Genomic DNA, 12621 nt, shown 5'->3' on the forward strand with positions numbered 1-12621 from the left:
CCCCCACCAAACATTGCCTGACCTCATCAGATTTTTCCAGGAGCCTTGGTGTAAACATTCATTGCCCCATAACCCTTGCGTTCTACATGCCTGCAAAGTCGACACCACGTGGGCATTGCTTAGTGGTTCTACTGCAGGCTCCAGATGGAGTCTGCCTCCCGTTTGCCACAGCTGCTGTGGCCTTTGGTGGCCTAGGTGGACGGTCGGTGCAGGGCTCCACCGCGAGGAAAGCTCTCTATTCGGGCGCTCTTCACAGGTCCTTTCCTTCTAAAGAAAAGTTTTTCAAGTGATTTTGTATTGTTAGAGCCTGGAGCTTTTTGTGGACAGCTTCTGGAGCCCTACTGGGCCTCATTCCTGAAGGCTCCACAACGTCCCCAAATTGCTGTATACTATAGTCAGGTGTTTAGACACAGAAACTTGGGGAGAGGGGAACCGTTTACTTAAAACTATAACAAGGATCTATGCTCCCTACGAAAAATGCTTATTTCTGTGAGAATCTTGTCTGACACTGGTAGAATAGAAGTGCTACCTTTGCCCTTTGGGGGTACAATGAGAATCCAGGATGAGACTGAACATAGCGGATGCTCTCCAAACATCTTGAAGCAAAGGGAACCCTGGTGTGGAGGCTAGCTGGAAAGGGCCCAGTTGTCTAGGGCATGCTCCTGTCTGGCTCTTCTCTCTTCTTCAGAAGTGCTAAAGGTAGGTTTTTGCACAACTTCTGGCCCCTTCCTCCTCCAGGTCCTCATCTGTGATGGAGCAGGCGCAGCCATCTGCCCCGTGACTTCCAAGTGTCTATTACCTCCTTGGAGCTTGACCCGTTTATGACAGACAAGGGGTGCATTCTGGCCTCCGTGCTCCAGAACCCCTCTGTCCCCATCTCCGGACTTGACACAGCCTGTGGCAGCAGCTTTTATTTTGAAGGCTTGAAGCGTTTACCCATTTGGAAAGAACAAATTCTTTTCATAAGTGAAAAAGTTCCTAAATTTTAAGTTAAAAAAGAACATTAAAAATTACTAGCGAACTTGAAAACCTGGGTGAGAAGGACAATTTTCTAAAAGATATATATTTTAGCAAGAAGTGGGGAACTCAAATAGACTAATTAGCACAGAATAATATTTTTTAAATGTGCCAGTATTCTACTGTTCCAATGTGCAACTAGTATTATTAGTTTTAAAAAATCACATTTAACCTGGCAAAACATTAATTTCTTTTTTAAATTGACAAATGAAAATTATATGTATATAATATATACATGTATATATATTCATGCATATATAAGATGCAAACATGGTGCATAGAAATATGTACTCATTTTGAGACACATTTGAAGGACTTCACCCAGCAGCCTGCCATTGCTGTTACTATACAACAGGGAAACCTCTGGTGACCAGACAAAGAAAAGCTGCCATGAGCAGGTCACATCTATGATGCAGTGGGCAGCGCAGATTCCAACCGCAGTTCTGCGATTGCAGGCTAGCACGGACGCAACTCATCCGGCCTCATGCCAAAGTGCAGGTGACTTCTCCTGGGGCCAGGGCCACGCCGGAATGATCTGAGGCTGACCTCAGCTCCCATCCCAGGAAGTGGTTTAGAAATTATGCAGGGTATGGGAAGCCAGCCCGGGGTCAAGGATCAGGGCTGGGCTCCCTGGTTAAGTAAGGTTCAGTGATCCATTTAGGCACAATGAGAGAAAGCGTCCTTACTTCCTGTTGTCACTGCAGCTGGTGACATTGTAGCAGTCCTGCAGCTGTCCTGTCAACAGCCAACCCAAGGATGGGGGAGACAAGGGGAAGAACCCAGACTGAACGGGAACCTTCAGGTACTGAAGTTGTTTTACCTTCCCGTCCTCGTTACCCTGCTAGTGAACCCCCTGTGTTATTTCAGCTAGGTTTCCCAAGTCCTTGCCATCCTCTGAGCCTGACGAGAATCCACCCCTGCATAGCTCAGTGGGAGCAAGTGAGAAAATATGTAAGAAAGCACATTGCAAACCAACCAAATAGTGCCAGAAAATTCAGGCTGCAATGACCATAGTTATTATTATCACCATTATGTTTTTGGTAATACGTATTAACCAAACTGGGTGTAGCCAACAAAACTCTATGTCATGGATTGACATAGATTATTATTCATTATTCAGATGCTGAATATTGGGGCAGTTTAAACCCCTCTGTCTGTGCAACGTTAACTATATCCCCTACAAGAAACAGAAGTGGCCTCATTTGTGTCCTGAGAAAAGCACAGCAGGAAGGAGGAACAAAGTTGCTCAAGCCTCCCTGTAAATTAAGAGCCCAGGAATCCTGAGCTGTCTACATGGCCCAAACCCACTGGCTGTGCTCAGGGTCCCAGGCTCCTGAGGTCCCTGCTATTTCATGGCATCTGTGCCTCCCACTGGACGCGTGTTTGGGGGAAAATCGAGGCGCTGAAATCTCAACATTTCTTTCTCCTCAAGCCTACCCCACCAGAGACTCTCATTGGACCTCAATGGCTACCTCTTCCTTAGGGCTGCCAACCTGGTCCAGGACGCCAGCTTTCTCAAACCTGGACTGTCGAGGCGGTTTCCTGACCAGCTACTCTGCATACCCAACCCCCACCCACATCCCTGTCTCTCTGTAGCCAGGAGAGCCTCCAAATACAAGGCCAGTTTGTTTCACACCAGATCCACAGAACCTCCCCCACCTCATTCAACTCAAAGCCAAGGGTCACGTGACAAGCTTCCGGTCTGCCACAGTTGCCCTCCAACCATCTCCTGGACCTCATCTGTTTCTCCTCCCCTCGCTCCAACCAGCCCTGTGGTCCTTCCTGATGATTCTGAGCCTGCCAAGTGGCTCGGCTGCCTGGCCTGCTCCTCACTTGCTATCACTTCTCCGTTTCTCAGAGCTTGCTCCTCCCTTCCATTGATAGCTTTCTCCTCCGAGGCCATGTCTTTGTCCTTCTGTCAATTGTGTCCTCACACCAGAATCATCACCTTGTGTGTCTAGGCCACAGGTTGGCAAGCTTCCTACAAAGGCCCAGATGGCAAATACTTTGGGTTTTGCAGGCCATATTTTCTCCATCACAGCTACTCAACTCTGTTGCTACAGTGAGCAAATGGCCCCGACAGTGTGTAAATAAATGAACACGGCTGTGTCTCAATAAAACTTTATTTACTACAACACACGGTAGAGCTGACCTATGGCCATAGTCTACCAACTGCTGTTGTCAGCTTCCTAGGACACAAGCGCCAGGAGAGAAAGGATTTTCTTTCAGCTCAGACTCCCTGTGATACCTACCTACCATGCTTACTGCCTGCCAGGCATTGATAGCTATTGAAGTAATTGGTTGATGAGTAGGTTCTTGGGAGATTTTTGAGTTTAGAGACCTGCTTAAGAGTTTGTAGTTTTTTCTCCAGAAAAGTTTGCAAAGACTCATTGGCACTTTTAGCAATCTTCAGGACTACTGATTGACAGCTCTTATCTGCAGTCTGCAATTCTCAGAATGGAGACATTTTGAGACAAACGACAGCCGCTTGCTCAGCTCGCTGTTTACCCCTCGCAGGAGAGTACTCACTGTGAGATGTACGTTACACATCGCGCTGGATGTGTGATGATGCGCCTGGCTGCTGCCAACAAAAACACGTTGAAATAAAATCATCGGCTCTGAAAACGCCCAGGGATGACACTCCAGACACCCTGTGGAAATAAAGGAGCCCGCTGTGGCTTTTCACAGGAGTGGCGTGAAGACCGACCATTGGCACTGGGTGTGAGTGTGCACAGAGGTTACGGTGTGACTGGACAAGCAGTCAAGACCTGAAGTAGCTGAGAAAGGACTAATTTAGCTCACAGAAAAGCATTGTCCTAATACATTTTGTGTTTCCATGATATAATTCTCCTCCACCAGCATCCCACGTGACTGGCATCTCCACCATCTTGGGGTCTCCGCTGTCACTAGAATTTTATCCACATGGCTTCATGCAATGATCCCTTGGGGCCCTCTTACACAGGAATGTGACCCTGTCACATACTTCCAGGTGTCACTGGCTTTTTTTTTCTGGTGCATTACTGTCAACCTCTGTGATCCCATAATTCTTCATGGTTGCAAAACAGCACAACACAGACATAGATTCCAAGTTCTTTTACCAGCTCAAGGTACAGATGGAATGCCTGATGTTGAGTGTATATTTGGCTCATAAATCTAGTAGCTAGAAAGTTGGAAGAATACAGTGCCACTGACCTGGCAAGGATGTAAACACACACACACACACACACCGCACATGTGTATATATAACAATGTGATGGGAAAATGGAGAAGGAAAACAGCCACACACACAAGGGCCCTAGATAACCCAAGAATCTATGTGCTCTGAGAAATCAGATAGTCTTTTCTAAAAGCAATGCCCTTCATGGTATAACTGCCTATCTCGAGACTGCACCTCTTAGGCCCCACCTACTCCTCACTGCCACCCTGAGTCAGAAGCTTCTGGCACACCAAAACTGATCTATACATAGCACTCTGATTTTGGTGTGGGACTGGGCATGAGAAGCATGTGCTCCTGGATCTGGTACCGTTGGTTGGAGAATAACAATTCTTTGGTGAAAGTTGTGTAAAATACATAGATCTGGACCGTGGACATCCTCGAGACCCAGTCTGGAAAACTGGTACCCTCCCAGCAGGAGAGGAGCACTGAGGTTTCTAAGGAACCTGTTGTTATGGTGATTGAAAGCTATCTGCAGTCAGGTTGATACAGCAAATGAATGAGCAAGTGGATGTGAATGGGCGAGGGAGAGGCAGATGCTAGACACAAGAAGTGCCGACCTCTGAGGGCGGCGTGCAGCCCCCAAGAGGGCTTTAGGTAGAAAGTACCTGCTTGCCTCTCTTTCCAGATGAAACAAATGGAGAAGTTGGTAAGAACAGAGAGTCTTAAGGATAAGGGGCTGCTTCCATCAGTGTCCCTCTTTAGTACATGGGGTCCCACCACCCTGATACGGTTACTACCTGTACGGACCTTCACACCAAGGACAATCAGGCTAAGGCAGTATTCTAAGTATCTCTCGAATTAACCCAACTCAGGTCCAGCATTATCCATGAAGCCTTCTCTGGTATCTTCACCTGGAAAAAAATTGATTCCTGAACAGAGTATTCATCTCCCTTTGGGTACAATGGCTCTTACGTTAGCACGAAGCTGCCTGAATTTGGCCACAAGGCTACCACTTGCTAAGCCAAGTAAATTTGGGATTGTTGATGCCATGGACTGTACTTGGCAAATTGTAGCACCTTCCACAGTAAGTAGTGGAATGCGATCACATATGGCTGTTCCTTTTCATCTTCTAGTTCTACAGACCCACAATGAATCAACCAGGGACCAAAAACATCATATTGTTGGTCTGTGCCATTTGATGACCTACACTGGTTGCATCTGAACACAGACAGACATCTTTCTTCCTTTATCCCCTAAGCTATACAGAGAAATAGCTTATCTACATAGAATTCTCACTGTGTCACGTACCACAAATAAACTAGAGAATATTTAAAATAGAAAGGAAGATTGAAAATTATTTTATGAACACGATATCAGTTTATAGATGAGACCTAAGCATCTGCAGATGTTTGTATCAATGGAATTTTCTGGAAACAAACCCCAAGTGGTGGCAATGCTAACCTTAGAATGGAAACGGTAAGATAAAAGCAATACTACTTTAAAATACTTATTCACTGTTACTGTGCGTGAGCATGACCGTGTGGGGACATGCATGCCACAGGGCACATGTAGAGATCAGAGGATAGTTTTGTAGAGTGGAGTCTTCCCCTGTACCTTTGCGCAGGTCCCAGGGCTCAAACTCAGGTTACCAGGCTAATGTGACAAGAGTCTTTACCCATTGAGCTATCTCATGGAGCCCCAAAATAATTATATACAAGGGCATTTTGATTTTTTATGGAGAAAGACAAAGTGTGTGGGTAATGACGTGATCCTAAGAATTTGAGTCAGAAGGAATATGAGCCAGTCCCTGCAGGATGTGTTTTCAAAACCTGATCCTTTATCTTCATTTTTTTTCCCCCTGCGAAATAAGTTCAATCAAATGATTTTGAAGATCCTGCACAGTCCCAAAGTTCTATTGTTGAGATCAGGAGATTCTCAAGACTTAATCTTAGGATTTACTTGTGCTCATTTCTATGTGTATGGGTGTTTTGCCTGATTGTATGTCTGTGCACCATGTGTATGCCTGATGCTCACAGAGGCCAAAAGAGGATATGAGATCCTCTGAACTTGAATTTATAGATGGTTGTGAGCTGCCCATGGGTGCTGGGAATAGAAACCCAGTCCTCTGGATGAGCAGGTCAGTGCTCTTAACCACCAAGCCATCTCTCTAAGCCCAAGAGTTGTTTTTCAGTGACTACGCAATGAGGAATTTCCTAGAAAAATGAGTGGAAGAATTTTTTTGATTTAAAAAAAATCCTTTGGAGGACACTCAGTACTAGGACATTGAGAAGATCTTATCACACACAGGGAGGGCTGGATTAGAGGTGGGTCCATTGCTTCCTCGCTGACTCTGAACTCACAAGTCAAAAGTCTGTAAAGCAGCCACACCTCCCACAAAAACCCAAGATGCTGGAAAACCTGAATCAGAGCTGCTCAGAATCCTCACGGGAACAGGAACAGTGAGAGGCCCAAGGAAAACGCCTCTAAGTTCAGCGGGGAGCCCTTAGCCCTACTGAACCTGTGGTTTGGCACACTGGGCTGTGCCATGACGGATATTTTGAGATCCGATGAAGAGGTGAAGATTCTGTGGCTTTCAGAGATGCCTTGAGGCTGTGGCAAAATGGGAGATCTAGACCATATGGGCCTGTCTTCCGAGTGTCTCTAAGAACCTCTCCAGCTCTTGGCGCCATCTGCCTGGCATGGCCATCACTTGTGGGATGCTACGTCCTCCCAAAATTGTGCTTCTTTGTCTCCGGACCCCAGCTCCCAATATAAGTTCAAAAATATCCATTGAATAAATGGATGAATAAAGGAATTAATAAATAAATGAATAAATTGGTGAATGAATGAATGCCAGTCACTTAAATCTGCCTTCAGGAAACATTGATAGGAGAGAACGAGGAACCTTAAGTCCTGTCACGTCCCACTAAAAATTCACTTCCAGGTTAAAATCAATTATACGCGTTGATTTTCCAGTAAGAAAACAATGGATCAGCCAGCACGTGGTCTTCCTTCTTTTCTCTTGATTTCCCAGTCAGCTTGGGCTGGAGAGTACAGAGACCCGTGGGCAATGAGCCTATACCTTTAACACCTGCTATCCAGATCCAATTATCTACCAGGTAGTGCAGGGGATACAGGGTAGCTGGACTACTGGGGTAGCACACACTGTATGGCAGCCATGGCCGACTCCTGTCGGGGCTTTGCCTCCTCACACAAACCCTGTAGCATGTGATTTCCACCCCCTACCACCGCCAAAGAGCCCTGCCCTGTAATGGGCTCTGAATGGGGAGGGGAGGCTCGAGTCCTCTTCAACAGATGTCACCATAATTAGACAACTCATTATATCAAAGAATCGGGGAAGGAGATTGACATGGATACAAATGTGAACATATTGATAGCTTTTCTGCATGTGAGTTTGTGAAATCTTGGAAACCGATTTCCTGGACAAGCCTCAACAGATGAGTCAGCGGTTGGAGCCCGGGGAGATTTTCCACAATGAAATTCAAGTCCCAGGAAAGAAGCCTGAGAGCTTTCCACCCCCCTAAGACCATTCCCAGGGCAGCCAAGTCTGGAAGGCAGTGTGGCCCTGTACCTGCCTGCTGCCCTGTCCTGCCATGCCTGGGTGAAGGAGGCAGTGGAGGTGATCAGAGGTGGTAATGTGCCCGAGGAGGCAGTCTCTGGGGGCAAAGGCTGAAGCGGATGATCAGAGTCCCTACCACCATGGCTGCTCTAGTCTGTAGGGAGAGTCCTGGGAACTAATAAGTGGCAGGAGGCCTTCCTGAGTTAAAATTTCCCCGGGGAGGTCCTTCCTGATTCCCCAGCAAGAATGGAGTGGCCAACACAAGCATTCCCACAGGACCCTGCTCATTTGGCCCTTCCTGCCATCCGAGTTAGGAACTTCCCTGGGGAAGGGCCTCCCTGATTCCCCAGTAAAGAGAAAGGGCAATGGAAGAGTTCCCACAGGACCTTGTTTGTTCTGTGGGAGCACCCTGGAATGTGTGTGCCTCGTTGGTGGCAGACCATGAACATTTGGTCTCATGACCCCTTTATGTAATATAAGTATTCTAAAAATGGGTGTGTCCAACTATGGGGCAACAGAAGGAAATGGTGAATTGGCACACCACACACACACACACACACACACACACACACACACACACACATGGTAATCCGTTGCTGAGCTCTTCGCATCCATGCCCCTGCCCACATCCTGAGGTGGACTTAGCAGTGACGTCCTAGATAATCACTCTACCTTCAGCAGACCCTTCCCCTGAGGTCCAGATGCTAACCCATACTTAGCGTTTTTCCCTTAGGGGAAACTTGTTGGGGGGACAGAGGTGTAAACAGGGAAGGCCATTCTACAGTCATATGCCAGTGTAGCTTGGGGAGGTGCCATGGACATGTAAGAAGTGAGAAGTACTGGGGGGTCACTGTGAAGATATTGTAAGGCAGTCTCCATCTCTGCTTCCTGGACTGAGGTATAAACGGTTATGTGTTCCCAGGACTCCCATACGCCACTCTCATCAGCAACCAAAGGGATGTCCAACCTTAAACTTGAACCTCAAAACTGAGCGACAGAAACCTTTTTCCTTATTAGTGAACTTTTCCAGGTGTTTTGTCATAGTGATGGGAAGTTGGCCAATGCAGCTTCTCTGCATTTACAAACTCAGGCATTTAGTTCATCCGGGTCTGCCATGCTTTCCCCTCATCTCCTCCCCAGCATTTAACACTGCCCCCATGCCCAGGAATGACTTCGGTTTGACAGAGAAGACAGGACCAACTGAGAGGGAACACTCTCATCTTATGGTCATGGAAGTATTGCTCAAGTCCACAGAAGAACCTATGTGATTGGCATCCACATCACCTGAAAGCCCTGGTCAACAGTTCTTTTTGACCTTCTCCTCTTGCCTGCCTAGCCCAACCCATCAGACTTTCCCCTGTGATTACAATATGCCCCAGCCATCCACCATTGATCTCCTCCCATCCTACTACCTCCCACAATCCTTCCAAAGACCCTCCAACTTCCTGAAGTTGGCATTCAAAGCTCTTTCCAAGAGTCTTGAGGGAAATCCCTTCTGGGAACTGAAAATCCCTGAGTGCTGTGTCTTTCTTCTTCCTGATTCTCTTACTTCCAGATCTGATCATCTATTGAGGACTCTTAAATCCCACCTTTTAGGGAGCCTTCTGGGCTCTGCCCCACCAGCTCTCAGCCGCCTGTCCCCATCCTGGCAGTGCACTCTGCTTCAAATGAAGAGTGCTGCCGTGCCTGCCCTCTCCTGTCCCAGGAAACACTCCAGTATGACTCACAGAGCTGGTGCCCAGCCCTAAAACAAGCTGTTGACTGACTGTGGAAGGAGAAGATACTTTCTAGGTACACAAAGATAGCTCACACTGAGTTTCTTTCCAAAGCCTTGGTTGGTGAATTGTCCTGGTTTTCAGGTAACGATACTGAAGTTTATGAGTTTATATTGGGGTTAAATGAGTTGCCAGGGATCATTTAGGTATGAAGAGGCCAAAGAGGAAGCAGAGTCCTATAGTCTGGCTCATAGTCCTATAGTTTGCGGGTTCCTACAGCGGGGTGCAAGGCCAGATGCTCACTAGCTTAGGACCTATAGAAGTGTTTAGATGCTGTTTGGTGTGTCTCTGCAGTGAACAGGTAGCTTGGGTGACTTTGTAACGAAACACCCATGCATGTAAGATAAAAATTAATCTAAAATACCAAAATAATGGCAGTGAGATCAACATTTTGGTTTCCCTTGTTGGCCCCTTCAGGGAGTTTGGCTTATAGGTTAGGAAAAAGAGAAGGGGAGACCTTGTAAGTCAAGAGACAATGCCCCCACCAAGATGGGACCAACTGTGGGAGAGGGACAGGTTCGACCTACACACAAGAGAGCACAGTAAAAACGTAAAGAGATTGTCATTGATTTCAGATGTCGCATTGGCATTTCATCTCTGCATGATTCATGGAGAAGGAGCAGGGCTGGGTGTCACCCAGCATACCCAGGCTCCATGCCAACTGCCCTGGCCACATCTGTGAACCCTGCAGATGTTGCTGTGGCGAGTGAACCAGTGCACTTCATACATGTTTGTCAGCCTATCTGCTGTAATGAAAGACCACAGACCTGAGGGCTGGCACAACCCAGATGAATCTGTGCATAGGTCTGGACACTAAAAAGACCCTCCTTCTGGTCAGTGGATGGACAGCTTCTCTGTAGATCCGAGAAAGAGAGACAGACATGCAGGCAGTGGGGGGAGGAGAAGGGAGTTGGCGGGGGAGAGATCTCATGGTTCTCCTTATAAGGACATCACCTCTATTGGGTCAGATCCCCACTGTAGGCCCTCAGTTAATTTTCGTACCTTGACACTCTATCCCTAAAGCACTAACAGCAAGGGTTAGAACTTGATTTAAATGAAGAGTCCACAGTTTAGTCTATATTAGAAACCTAAGTTTCCTACCCACCAGGCCAGCGTCCTCCTACCCACCAGGCCAGCATCCTCCTACCCACCAGATCACCATCCTCCTACCCACCAGATCACCATCCTCCTACCCACCAGATCACCATCCTCCTACCCACCAGATCACCATCCTCCTACCCACCAGATCACCATCCTCCTACCCACCAGGCCAGCATCCTCCTACCCACCAGATCACCATCCTCCTACCCACCAGATCACCATCCTCCTACCCACCAGATCACCATCGTCCTACCCACCAGGCCAGCATCCTCCTACCCACCAGGCCAGCATCCTCCTACCCACCAGATCACCATCCTCCTACCCACCAGGTCACCATCGTCCTACCCACCAGATCACCATCCTCCTACCCACCAGATCACCATCGTCCTACCCACCAGATCACCATCGTCCTACCCACCAGGCCAGTATCCTTTCCCTGGGCCTCATATCCGCCCACTGTCCTTGGTCTGGACCTCATCATGTGCCTCCAGTCTGTCCATGCAGAGCCTTTTGAAAGATCAGAGTCTCATCTGTCCTCTCTTCTCTGGAGTCTTCTCCCTTCTCTCTTGGCAATTTCCTACTGGTTGGTTCTCATGACCTTGGAACTGCCGATTCTGGACAGGTATTCATCGTTTGAGATGGAAACATGTCAAAGGTAGGTTGTGGCTAGAGAAACAAGATCCCTATTTCACAGTATGCTATCTGGGCTTACTACGCTACTGAAACCGTGTCTTGGGTGACATGCTCAGTTCGGGCCCTGGTGTTCACAGCCACTAATGTTGAACAGGTGGAGTCACTGATGGCTACAGGAACTATGACTACGGCAGAAGTGGCTGTCCATCTGTAAGGGGCTTGGTAGAGGAAGTGGTGGGATCTCTGCGGCTTGGGTCAGGGATGAAGCACAGATAAAAACCTAGTAAAGCAGTCTTATCTTAGTAAGAGCACCATTTGTGAGGTTTGGGACTTCCCAGAGATGAAATGTATGGTAGCCATCCCCCGTCCGTGGATATACACAAGCAGAGACAGAAGGGCACAGTAGTTGTGGGGAAAGTGTCCCATTGGCACACAGCCAGCTATTACATAGGAGGGAACCTGTGGGGTTTTCATTGTAAGAGTGCAATCTGCCTTCTTACTTTGCATCTTCAGTCTATTACTCAGAGAAACAGAGCAGCTAGGAGCTTTTTTGGAACATTCAAGAATCCAAGGCAGCCAGCTGTAAATGACCCAGAAACCAAAGGATCCCACAGCGAGCGCATTTGCTGCAGCGCCCATCCTCCCTGTTTTGAGCATTCTCAGAGCTCTGAGCAGACTCTCTCTCCAGCTCCAGCTTCAGACACAACTGTATACCCTTAGGGTTTGTAACACACACTACAGAGAACATCCGTTGTGGAGCGCCGTCGGAGAGAGCCACTTGAAGCAAAGCAAACCAGCGAAGATTCCCAGGGCACCGCAGCCGTGCAGGGAAAACTCTGGTGGTGAGAGCCAGTCTTTGCCAACAGGCAGGAGAGCCCAGGGAGAGCACGGGCTTGTGAAAAGCTTAACGGCCATGCCACTCTTCTAGCACCTTCCCAAAGTCGTCCACTGCCTTCACTCAGCTGTACCTTCTGCAACGACTGCATAGCTCTCTCACTGAGACAGCATCCACAGATATGACATCTGAGTCTACGCCCTACCAATCATTTGGACAATTTGTTGTAATGCCCTGAATTTTAATTTCCACACCTGAAAATGTTATACCTATTAGTATTGATTATTATGTGATTGAGCTATGTTAATAATATAGTTCACAGGACCTAAGACATATGTGCTAAATCAATATTTTCTACCATTAGTGATACTATTGCCAATAGTAATAGGGTGAGGTTACTGTTAAGATCTCTTTTCTAGAGTAAGTTCATAAAGCAAAATCCACACAAAATTAGTAACACTTCACACTCCAGTATCACAAGCCCTTGAGAACATAGGTCCTTCTCCCCAGCTCTCTCATTTAG

Source organism: Microtus pennsylvanicus, chromosome 3 (assembly GCF_037038515.1).
Source record: "Microtus pennsylvanicus isolate mMicPen1 chromosome 3, mMicPen1.hap1, whole genome shotgun sequence".
Lineage (NCBI taxonomy): Eukaryota > Metazoa > Chordata > Mammalia > Rodentia > Cricetidae > Microtus > Microtus pennsylvanicus.